General features: G+C 47.7%; 1 protein-coding gene across 2 annotated transcripts in view; it reads right to left on the bottom strand.

Moving 5' to 3' along the window:
* ATP8B1 (ATPase phospholipid transporting 8B1) overlaps nucleotides 1–10,964 on the bottom strand; it is a 152,352-nt gene extending 141,388 nt beyond the window's left edge. For both annotated transcript variants that reach the window (XM_017528793.2, XM_017528794.2), the window contains exon 1: nucleotides 10,630–10,964. The gene's annotated coding sequence lies outside the window, so the exon portion shown is untranslated. The remainder of the gene's footprint in view (nucleotides 1–10,629) is intronic.
* Nucleotides 10,965–12,150: the final 1,186 nt, after the last annotated feature.

Below are 12,150 nucleotides of genomic sequence, written 5' to 3' on the forward strand. Positions count from 1 at the left end.
TTTTTTTTTTTTTTTTTTTTTTTTTTTTTTTTTTTTTTTTTTTTTTGGTTTTTGAGGCAGAGTTTCAGTCTGTTGTTCATGCTGGAGTACAGTGGCCCGATCTTAGCTCACCTCAACCTCTGCCTCTCGGGTTCAAGCGATTGTCATGTCTCAGCCTCCTGAGTAGCAGGCGCCCACTGCTAGGCCTGGCTAATTTTTGTATTTCTAGTAGAGCCTGGGGTTCACCATATTGGCCAGGCTGGTCTGAAACTCCTGACCTTGTGATTTGCCCTCCTGGGCCTCCCATATTGCTGGGATTATGGGCTTAAGCCACCGTGCCCGGCCTGAATTGTATATTTTAAAAGGCTGAGTTGTATGGTACATGAATTATATCTCAATATAGTTGTTTAAAACAAAAAAATTGATGTGTATGGAGATGGGGAGTAGCTGGAAAGAGCTTGATCTCCCAATTAGGCAAAGTACAAACAAGGTAGAGAGGGGGACTAGGGGCTTGAGTGGCCATACCTGCAACGGCAGCCCTGGCGGGACAGCCTGTGGCTTACAAACCACCCTCCTGTCATTGAAGTCCTCTGCTTCTGGAGAACCGTCTCTCATTTCTAACAATGCCCTTTCCCCCAAACTAAGAAGGCAGGCTGATGGTAAATACAAAGTTCTCTGAACCAAAGCCTTATGTGTATGTTTCTGAAGAGCCTCTTTATAACCTAGTTGCAAGTGATCAGAACACAGCCCAGTGAATTTCCAGCGTTTTGAAACTCAGATTTCCTTTTGCAACCCAGGTTCTGCCGAGAAAGTTATCTTTGGCTCCTCTCTCTCTCACACCCCATATCCAATCTGTCCGGAAGTCCTGTTGGCATTCCGATCCGCCAAAATAAAAGTTGCATGTATGCCTGTATTCGATCCTGTTCTCTCTGTGTCCTTTCTCCTCTGTCTTTCTCAAGAATGTGACATCTTGGCCCCACAGCTACCATCCTGGTGGAAGCTACCAGCCTGGCAAAAGCCCCCACCCTCACTTGGCTGGCTCAGCCTCCTGCTTGACTCTTTGATTGGGAGCCCTCTGCCTGGCCTGTCTTCACACAGATCCCACCACTCCAAGGAGCAACACCCTGCCCTGAGCTGCCATCTTCCAAGGAATCAAAGCCAAAGTCCATACACAGCCTGGCAAGCCCAGCACAACCTGGCTCCCCTTCCTCTCTGCCTTTACCTCATTCTCCTTCCCTTCCCCACTCACTCATTGGAGGAATAGCCAGATAAGCCAAGCGCTCTTAACCTAGGGCCTCTGCAGTGAGTTACCTGTCCCCTCTGCCTGGGACACTCTTTCCCCACAGCATCCTGGACCACCCTCTCCCTCCTGGGTCTTTGCTGAAATATGACCTTCTCAAGGAGGTCCCATTGGCCACTCTATTTACAATGGCAACTTGCACCCTTGCCCTCCCATTCTCTGGGTCGCAGTGACCTTAAAGAGTCAGGGCATGTTAGCTGCTACGTCCGTCACCATTCACAGCCTAAGGTTCTCAAATGGACTTTTAAGAATTTTCACGTTGTTCTGCACAAGGGGAGAAAGCCTAAGACTGATGACAAAATCCTAGATGCTCTTAATGCAGTTGAGCTAGACAAATAAAGTATCAGACTGCCGAGAAATTCACCATGTTAACCCCAATATTCTCTTTGTGGCTATAGTTGACATGAAATAGGAAAGTGGGTGGACACCCAGGGATAGTAGTATTTTTGTTTGGTTTCAAGCTTTGATGAGTTTGTGTGTGTGTGTGTGTGTGTGTGTGTGTGTGTGTGTGTTTTGTTTTACTTTAAAAACTTGCTTTTTAAACATGCAAATCCTTATTTAGCTAACTTTCAGGGCACAGTGTGAGTATAAACTCATATGGGAGTACTGTTCTCTAGAAACTACAGATTAAGTTGTCTTTAACAGATTGACATCTAATTATTACATAAAGCCTTCTGGCTTTTATACCAGGACACCCATAAGCACATGATTATAGAGGTGGAATCTTTGATAACTCTCCCATGCTACAGTCTCTAACTGACCTTTTGCCTTGCCATGGATTCTACCCTAAGGGGGAAAACAACCTGACATAAAAAAAACAAACAAAAAAAAAAAAAAAAAAAAAAAAAACCCTGACACAGAGCAAAGTGTCACCCATAGCACAGGCCAGCTGAATGACAGAATGGCAAATGATGGGCATGGTGGCGTGTGCCTGTAATCCCAGCCACTTGGGAGGCTGAGGCAGGACAATCACTTGAACCTCGCAGGCGAGGAGGTTGCAGTGAGTTGAGATTGTACCACTGCACTCCAGTCTGGGCGACAGCAAAACTCTGTCTTAAAAAAAAAGAAAAATGGCATATGACCACCAGCTCAGTGAGAGCAGCTGCAGGTGAAAAGGAGAAGCATGTGCTGCCTTCAGGTGTCTTTAACACAACGCTCCTCCCACATTCCCTGCATTCTTATTTCCATGCTACTCTGGAGGAAAGCATGGTATTAAATACTAGAACACTTGGTCCTGCCCATCTTATTTATGAAGGATACATTTTACCAAACTGAATATCTGTAATATGCCATGGCAGCATTAGTCACACAGCCAGAGGGTGGGCCAGGCACGGTGACTCACACCTGTAATCTCAACACTAGGAGGCCAAGGCAGGAGGATCGCTCGAGCTCTGGAATTTGAGGTCAGCCTGGGCAAAAACATATTGAGACCCCACATCTCTACACGCACACACACACACACACACACACACACACACACACACAACATTTTTTTGTAATTAGCTGGGTGTAGTGATGAATGACTGTAGTCCCAGGAACTTGGGAGGCTGAGGAAGGAGGATGGCTTGAGCCCAGGAGTTCAAAGCTGCAGTGAGCTATGATCACAACACTGCACTCCAGCCTGGGCAACAGAGGAAGATCTTGTCTTAAGAAAATATTTTTTAATTGAAAAAAATCACAATAGCCAGAGGTGAAAATTACCCAAATATCTGTCACAGATGAATGGGTAAACAAAATGTTGTATGTGCATACAATGGAATATTATTCAGCCTTAAAAAGGAAGGAAATTCTGACTCATGCTACAATGTGAATGAACCTTACGGACATTACATTAGTGAATTAAGCTAGTCATAAAAGGGCAAATATTGTGTGATTCCACTTAACGTGAGGTACCTTAGAATAGTCAGATTCATGGAGAAAGCAGAATAGAGGTTATGGGGATCAGGAAATAGGAAGAAAGGGGTAGTTACTCTTTCATGGGCACAGTTTCTTTTTCTCTTTTTGTTTTTTTGAGATGGAGTTTTGCTCTTGTCACCCAGGCTGGAGTGCAATGGTGTGATCTTGGCTCACTGCAACCTCTGCCTCCCGGGTTCTGGCGATTCTCCTGCCTCAGGCTCCCGAGTAGCTGGGATTACAGGTGCCCTCCACCACACCCAGCTAATTTTTTGTATTTTTAGTAGAGACGGGGTTTCACTATGTTGGCCAGGCTGGTCTCGAACTCCTGACCTCAGGCGATCCACCTGCCTCAGCCTCCCAAAGTGCTGGGATTACCAAAAGTGAGCCACTGCACCCAGCCCATGGGCACAGTTTCTATTTGAGATGATGTAAAGTTCTGAAGGTGGGTCATAGTGATGGTTGTACAACATGAATGTAGTTAATGCCACTGAATTGTACACTTAAAAAAGATCAAAATGGTAAATTTTATGTTAGGTGTATTTTACTTTTTTTCTTTTTAAAGGCCAGGCACAGTGGCTCATGCCTGTAATCCCAACATTTTGGGAGGCTGAGGTGGGTGGCTGAGGTCAGAAGTTCAAGACTAGCCTGGCCAACATGGTGAAACCCCGTCTCTACTAAAAATACAAAAATTAGCCAGGCCTGGTGGCCATCCCTGTAATTCCAGCTACTCAGAAGGCTAAGACAGAAGAATCACTTGAACCCAGGAGGCAGAGGTTGCAGAGAGCCGAGATTGTGCACTGTATTCCAGCCTGGGTGACAGAGTGAGACTCCATCTCAAAATAATTATAATAATAATAATTTTAAAAGTCTCATGAAATAAGCTTCTTTACTAGATCTTGATCAAGACAAGATCATGAGGAACCTCTCCTCCTCTCAAAGTTGTACTGGTACCAAAATCAGAGCACAGATTTTCTTTTAATTCTTACAATCTCTGTAGTCTCATGAACTTCACACACTTAGAGTCCTTACTGTATCAAAAGTTCTGAAGGTTGCTGGGTAGTGGTACATGCCTGTATTCCCAACTATTCAGGAGACTAAGGCGGGAGAATCACTTGAGCTCAGGAGTTCGAGACCAGCCTGGGTAATATCTCGAGACCCTAACTCAAAATTAAAAAAAAAAAAATGTGGAGGTTGAGACAGCAGCTGCTAGTGCCTGACTTAGAGGACTCACACTATTTTTCAATATAAAGATAGGGTCATTGTTTTCCAGCACAAAATATACAAAACCTATCCATTTCCCTAAGTGAGTGAATATTTAAACCACCCAAGTCAAAGGGTTACCTATGTTCTTATAGAAAACGTTAAGTGTTCCTTCTGGATCTACAGATCATGTACAGAAATCTCACAGGATCATCTCAGTAATTTACTAAGTTCCAGGAAGAGAAAATAAGGATTTGTACACAAATCACACCACACTCTATAAAATAAGTGCATCCAATCTAAGTGAAGGATAGCATTTGGTGCCCGAGGGTTTCCAAAAAGGATTTTCTAGTGCAACTCGCTTTCAGTAAAGGTTAGAAAACTTTTCAAATACCACCTGCACTAAATCAAACAAAATGCAACTCTGGTGGAACAAAAGCCACTCAGCAGCAAAGTAACAAAGCTATAAACGACAGCCCTGTCAATAAAGACCAAGCTACTAGCCAAAGGTCAGGCTCCACAGTACTCAACGCAGAAGTGCCAGGCTTCTCAATCACGCTGGGGGGATGGTGGCCTTCGCCACTGAAAAGCTGCCCAGAACACAGGTGACCCTCTCCTTCAGGTGTCAATGTCAGACTGAGAGCTGGCTTCCCACCCCACCCCCACCACAGCTTCCAGGCCCATTTGTCACCTAATAAATTCAAATATACTAGATTGAGAGACTGATAAAGAACACAGATCTTCAGAACTAGAAGTTATAAGGGAATAATCCCTCCATGCAAAGAGGGACAAGGTCCCAAGCAGGAACAGAGCAAACACTGGATCTGCTTTCTCTTTTTTGAGATGGAGTCTCACTCTGTTACCCAGGCTTGAGTACAATGGAGTGGTCTTGGCTTACTGCACCCTCTGCCTTCCAGGCTCAAGTGATTCTCCTGCCTCAGCCTCCCGAGTAGCTGGGACTACAGGCGTCCAACACAACTGGCTAATTTCTGTATTTTTTAGTAGAGATGAGGCTTCACTATGTTGGCCAGGCTGGTCTCAAACTCCTGACCTCATGATTCACCAGTGTCAGCCTCCCAAAGTGCTGGGATTATAGGCATAAGCCACCGCACCCAGCCTCTGGTCTGCTTTCTCACCAAAGAAGAAACCCAGCTCAGCCTCTCTGTGAACCCCACAGGCTTCCATGAAGCAGAGAGGTAATTCCCCAGCATAGTCTAAAGATGAATGAATGAAAGGAGCTATACCAAGGTTCTCTGTCATTAGCAATGCCTACTCAGGATCCACACTAAGAAAACCACACAGAGCAATGAGCCTTTCAAGAAGACACAGAGTTCAGAAACTGTTGAGTTTTAAACAGAATAGTAATTAAAACAAAACAGGCATGTGGGTCAGGCATGGTGCTTCACACCTGTAATCCCAGCATATTGGGAGGCCCAGGTGGAAAAACTGCTTAAGCCTAAGAGTTCAAGAGAAGCCAGGGCAACATGGTGAGACCCTGTCTCTAAAAAAAAAAAAAAAATGAAAAAAAAAAAAAATTAGCTGGGCACTGTGGCATGCACTTATAGTCCCAGCGACTTGAGAGCCTGAAGTGGGAGAATCACCTGAGCCCAAGAGGTCAAGGCTGCAGTGAGCCATGGTCGTGCCTGTCTGCTCTCCAGCCTGGGCAACAGAGCAAGACCTTGTCTAAAATAAATAAACAAAAATTAAAAATAGAAAAACAGGAGCATGGAGGATAAAGGAGAGAAGAGACCAACTGAAATGAGGGGTAAAGGGGCTCAGGATCGTTCCATGGGCTTCTGCCGCGTAGGAGGGGGTAGTACCCAGGTGAGACAACAACCAGGCCCCTCACAAGTCCCCTGCAAGGTTAAGAGGCAAACAAGCACTCTGGTCCTCTGAGCCACCAGGCTTTAGAAAAAGTGTAGATCGGAGATTCAGAACCTCACCCAGCTCTAGGGAACTCTGCCTTTCCAGTGCCTGGTGCAAATGGGCACTGATGTTTGCTAAATAAATACTAACTTGAGGAATGATTCCTGTTTCCTTCACAGCCCAGGAGAAATGCAATGTCTGGGTAAGTGACATTTACAAAGCCATAGCAACAACATTTTAATGACTGTCTTTTACTGAGCTGTGTGCTAAGCCGTCTACCTAAACTATCTCGTTTGGAACTCATCACACAGCCTTGTCAGGAAGTACTGTTATTATCCCATTTACAGATGAGGAAACTGAAGCCTAAAGAGGCAAAATAACTTGCCCTAGGTTATGCACCTAGGAAGCTGTGAGGCCTGCATTCCAACCCAGGTCAAAGGACTCCAAGGCTGGCAACCTCTATTTCACTGCTGCCTCTGGACTGCTTGCAGGGACCAGTTATGAAACATATTTCCCATTGTAGAAAGGTTGGGTGACTATTTAAAGATGCAATGCATTTATAAGTATCAAGGAAGGTATTAATATGATCTTAAAGATGCAGATGACAAAAAGGTATTTTTTGTTGTTGTTGTTGTTTTTGAGACAGAGTCTTACTCTGTCACCCAGGCTGGAATGCAATGGCACGATCTCGGCTCACTGCAACCTCTGCCTCCCAAGTTCAAGCAATTCTCCTGCCTCAGCCTCTTGAGTAGCTGGGATTACAGGCATGTGCCACCACACCCAGCTAATTTTTGTATTTTTAGTAGAGACAGGTTTAGTGAGCTACTGTGCCTGGCCCCAGAACAATTTATGTCTCAATCTCTCTAAAAAGAGATACCTTTTAAGTTGCTTAAGGACTTATTTTGATAATTTGTTTCTATGATTGTTTCTAGTCTAGTCTCCTGGAAAGTTTTTCTTTGTGGTGTCTAAGTTTTCAGGTCTGTTGACATTCAATTAGATTAATTGTATTCATGCCTGTAGGCTTTTTGTTACTTATTAAGTAAAAATTAATTTGCTGCCAGAAGAGTGTTAATAACATAAAAAGAAGATAGGTTATCTTTTTCATTTTGTTAACCAACTTACTCTTGAATCCCCATCCCTGTACCCAGCTAAAAGTTATACATAATCTAAGATCTTTTTGAGGTCCTCTGTCACTGAAGACCTGGCATTGTGGAGGAAGATTCTAGAAAGCATATGTATGCACATGTATGTATATAGATACGTGCATGTATACATACGTGTGTGTGTGCGTGTGTATATATATATATATATATATATATATATTAGCCTTGTTTCTCATTTTCTCTTTTTTTTTTTTTCTTTTGAGACAGAGCCTTGCTCTGTGGCCCAGGCTAGAGTACAGTGGCATGATCTCAGTGCAACCTCCACATCACTAGTTCAAGCTATTCTCATGTCTCAGTCTCCTGAGCAGCTGGGATCACAGGCATGTACATCATGCCCAGCTAATTTTTGTATTTTTAGTAGAAACAGGGTTTCACCATGTTCGCCAGGCTGGTCTCAAACTTCTGGCCTCAAGAAATCCACCTTCCTTGGACTCCCAAAGTGCTGGGATTATAGGCATGAGCCATTGCGCCTGGCCTCATTTGCTTAAAAAACAAGTAATTGTCTGGGTGCTGTGGCTCACACCTGTAATCCCAGCACTTTGGGAGACCAAGGCAGGAGGACTGCTTGAGGCAAGGAGTTTAAGATCAGCATAGGCAACATGGCAAGGCCCTATTTCTATTTATTTTATTTATAAATTTAAAAAACCAACATGTTCTGGTACCTAAAAAGCAAGTTCCCCTGCATTCATGAGTGCATCGGCTTCTTTTTCAGTGAGTGACATTCAAGAGCAAAGGTAACTGGTAAAAATCTCTCTGGAGTTACAAGAATTACCTGCATTCTGTGACTGTTGCTAATTAGTAAGGCAATAAAATGTTAAAAATACAGCAGATACCTGCAATAATAGTATTTTTAGATATCAGTCTAATAAAGAAAGAAACCAACATTCAAACACCGACTACGTATAAAGAACATTCATATGTTCTCTAGTTTAATTCTTTCAACAATCCAAAGAGATTGATAATATCTTCCCCCCTCAACAGAAGAGCAAACGGAGGTTCAGAAAATTTAAGAATTCATTTAAGCTTATACAATTAGCAAGTAAAAGAACTGAAATCTGTGGGCATCTAAATCCATATGTTTTCCACTACTCCTTGCTTCAAAATGAAGGGAAAGAAAGAAGAAAGAGGAATGGACAGAAGGAAAGGAAAGAAACATTCTACAGCCAGATCTGGTAGTGATTCCATTAGAGCTAAGATCCCCTAGACTGAAAACCAGATTAAACACGGAATCAATTCTGAACTCGCCTTACTATTGAAGTCTCCTTTTTGCTAAGCCATTTGCTTTACCAAATCATTATTTTAAAACCTCTATTAAACAAACAAAACAAAAGCTCTCCCAGCTCTATCACTAAGATGTAATAACAAGTGCACACAGGTGTGTATGTTCCGTAAAACCCAGAAAAAACCTTGAAAGGAGCCAGAGCTGAGCTCACACAAGTGGCATCTGTGTTGGGCAGTATTAACCACAGAGTCTTGTTCGGCCCTTAATAATCCAGCCAAAGAATCACTAAAAGTTACTAAAATACAGCCACTGGAAAATGCCAAATGAACAAAGTGGTTAATACTCTTTCCCAAAATTATAGAAAGGGAAGCTCCACTACATAATGAAAATCATTAAGAGAATTCAGAGGAGTTAATTGCACACAGGCTGACTTCTCCCCAGAAAGTAATCAACTAATAAGCATTAATCATCTTGTGCACAGTCTATCCATTCATAATAGGATTTAATAAAGCCTTCAACAATAGACCCAGAATTAATGAATGGCATCTTAGGCCTAACACAAAAGTATTTCTTAGCCGATGAAAATTAGACTTGTACTTCACATCTGCTGCTGTGTCCCCCATTTATATGGGCTCGTATTCACTATCCCTGGAGGCTTTATCACGCGTCGTTTTCTTAGCTCTTGTTCCTGAAAGCAGTTAACCTTCCTCGATAACCTACTGTGTGCCGGGTGTTCGCCAAACACCCTACTAGTGTTTTCTTGTTTAATTTCCCATGGGTACGGGTAGAATTTTGAAGGCAATGCAACCAGGAAGATGGGAGCTAATCTTTTCTCCCGCCAATAGGCAGGCCAGTTTCCCGGAGAGGAACTCGGTGGCGTCCAGAGCTACCCAGGAAAGGCTTGCAGCCACTCACGGGCCGCGCGTGCAGGCCAAGCGGGTCGGGTAAGGTTGAGCCGGGACTCACTGGGCAGAAACGCGGCCCAAGTCCCTCTTTTGCGTGTCAACCCCCCTCCCCGTTTTGCATTGTTACTGCACCCCAGTCTCTCCCATACAGCTGCCACCGATCTGCGCTCCGAGCCTCCCTCCACTCCACCCCGCGGCAGGGACTGCAGGCACACGCCTCCCTCGTAAAAATTGGGCGGACACTTCAGGACTTTTCTTCTACTTTGGGGAGAAGGAGGAAGTAGGAGAAGTGGGGGTGGGGGGTGTTAAAGCACTGGGCCATGCCCTGAAACATCTCCCCGAGCCCCCTAACAAGTTGTCCCTCCGCGTGCGCACAGCGAGGTGACAGCGCCGGGCATCAAACTGGCGAGGGAAGGGGATGCCTGCAGCCAGCTCAGCGGGGCTGGCGGACGCTGAGTCTCCGGAAAAACAGTGTCTCTCTTCCCCATCACCTCCCCTCCCATCCCACAATAAAGCGCTCGGAAGACGTCTGGGGCGTACCCAGCCGTGCAGCAGGAGCTGGGGAGGAGATCCATCACACCCCTCCATCCCTCCCGGCAGGTGGGCCGCGGTCAGATACATTTGGTCCCCAAGTCCTGTTCGGACACCTTGGCATCTGCTCCCAAAGAGCGCCCCAGCAGAACCCGGTCACTGGGGACTCCCAGAGGGGTGGTGGCCACCGCACAGAAGCCAGCGGCATCCCCCAAGGAGCCGCAAGCCCTGCCTGGCTTATCACCCGGACAGTGTGTAGCTACCGATCGAAGAACCCAAACACTCCCCGAAGTTTCCTCCTCCAGGCAGGTGAAAACTCCACGGACCTCTCCGCAGCGCTGCCTGCCCAGCTGGCCTTGCGTCACCGACCCCGAGGCCACGAGGGGCTTCTAGCACCTCCCCCCAATGCCACCTGTGCGGGCTCGGGAGCCGGAGGGCGCGGACAGCTCCTGCCACCGCATCTTGGATCTCCAAAGAGCGGCGGGAGCGGCCAGGGGACCTGCAGGACCCTGCCTGGCCAGCCGGCTTGGGGAGGTCCGGAGCCCCCGATGCCGCGCCTCTGCTTACCTGGCGCTTGCTGGGCCCCGGCTGGGGCATCCGCTGGATGCGCGCCGCTCCAAACGCTCGCTGCGCACCTGGCCGCTGCCACCACCCGCCCAGCCCCAGCCCCGGCCGCTGCGCTAGCGCTGCATGGCGCACGGGGGCTGGCCGGGGGCCCCGGGAAGCGTGTCCAGTTGGCCGCGGCACCTCCTGCTCTCGCGGCTCGCCAGTGGCTCCTCCGCCTTCCCCCGCCCCGCGTCCGTGCACCCTTCCTCTGCAGCCGCCCTTCTCCCTCCGCACCGCGGGACCGGCCAAACTGGTTTCTCCGCTCCGGGAGGTGCTCTCGTCTCCCTCCAGCAGCCGCGGCCGCAGAGCCTTGGCGGGGCTGAGGCTGGGGGCGGGCCTGGCCTTCTCCCCTCCCTTCTTCCCTCCCCAGGGCGGAGAGGGGCTGGACGGCAAGCCCCGGGGCGGGCCCAGATCCAGGCCCTGTCCCACGCCCTCCGTGCGTCCTGGAGTCAGGTGGGCACCCCTGGCAGTCTTCCAAGCCCAGTCTGCGACCCCCCCTTGCCTCACCCAGCCTGAGACCCGGCTGCTGCGGCTGCTCTCGGCTCCCCCGGGGCAGCACTCGCCACACCGCCTCTCCAGCCCAGCGTCACTTTCCCGCCGCCCTTGCTGACTTGGCCGTCGCCCCGGGACGAGGACTGCGCCAGCCCAGAAAGCTGGCGAGGCCGCGGCGCGCCCGGGACCTGAGCTCCCTCGGTAAGGGGAGCTGTGTCCTCGATGCCAAGTCACGTTTGGTGACCGGTCACCGAATGCGCGTCAAGGTTCGCCGCGCGGAGGGTGAAGAAAGAGACTGCGGCTCAAGACTTCGAGAAACGTGTCCTGTAATTGCTGCCAGCAGGCTTTCTGCCGAGTCCAAACGCTCTCAAGTTTTTTGGGTTTGGCGTCAAAAGGAGTTAAGGTGCCGCACGTGAACTACGCGGTGTAGGTGGAAATTTTGGACTCAGCGCCTAGTTGCTGGCTGCTGTCTGAGCGGGTGAATCGCGCCTCCCCGGCAGTACAGACATTACCCTCTTTGGGTAGACTTTTACCGCTCCTCTACTAGGGACCGAGTCTTTGGGATAAGAATAGAGGAAAGGCAAAGATTAGAGTTTGCTTAAAATGCTAGGGGAGCCAGGACTCCTAGACAGATTCCCAGTCACCCAGAGGCTCACGGCCAGACTCCCAACTGGGTCATCACAGAGGCTTCCGACAGGAGGCCATGCCTGATGGGACTCAAAAATTCACAACTTTAGGGATCAGAGGGTTCAACGGGTGGCCAACTGGCTGGATCTTGTCTGATACCAACCCCAAGTCTGCTCTGGGCTTCCTTTTCATGAGTCAAACTTGATCTCTGACTGGGTGCTGGTCAGTCACTCAAATCTGTCCGTGCCTCAGTTTCCTCATTTGTAAAATGAGATTGGACCTGATGGTCTCTTCCAGCACTCATTTTCTGAAGCTAACGACAGAACAAAGGTAGGGACGCAGGAGAACATGGAGCCTGTTGGT

Source organism: Cebus imitator, unplaced genomic scaffold (assembly GCF_001604975.1).
Source record: "Cebus imitator isolate Cc_AM_T3 unplaced genomic scaffold, Cebus_imitator-1.0 Scaffold55, whole genome shotgun sequence".
In the NCBI taxonomy this organism is placed as follows: Eukaryota; Metazoa; Chordata; class Mammalia; order Primates; family Cebidae; genus Cebus; species Cebus imitator.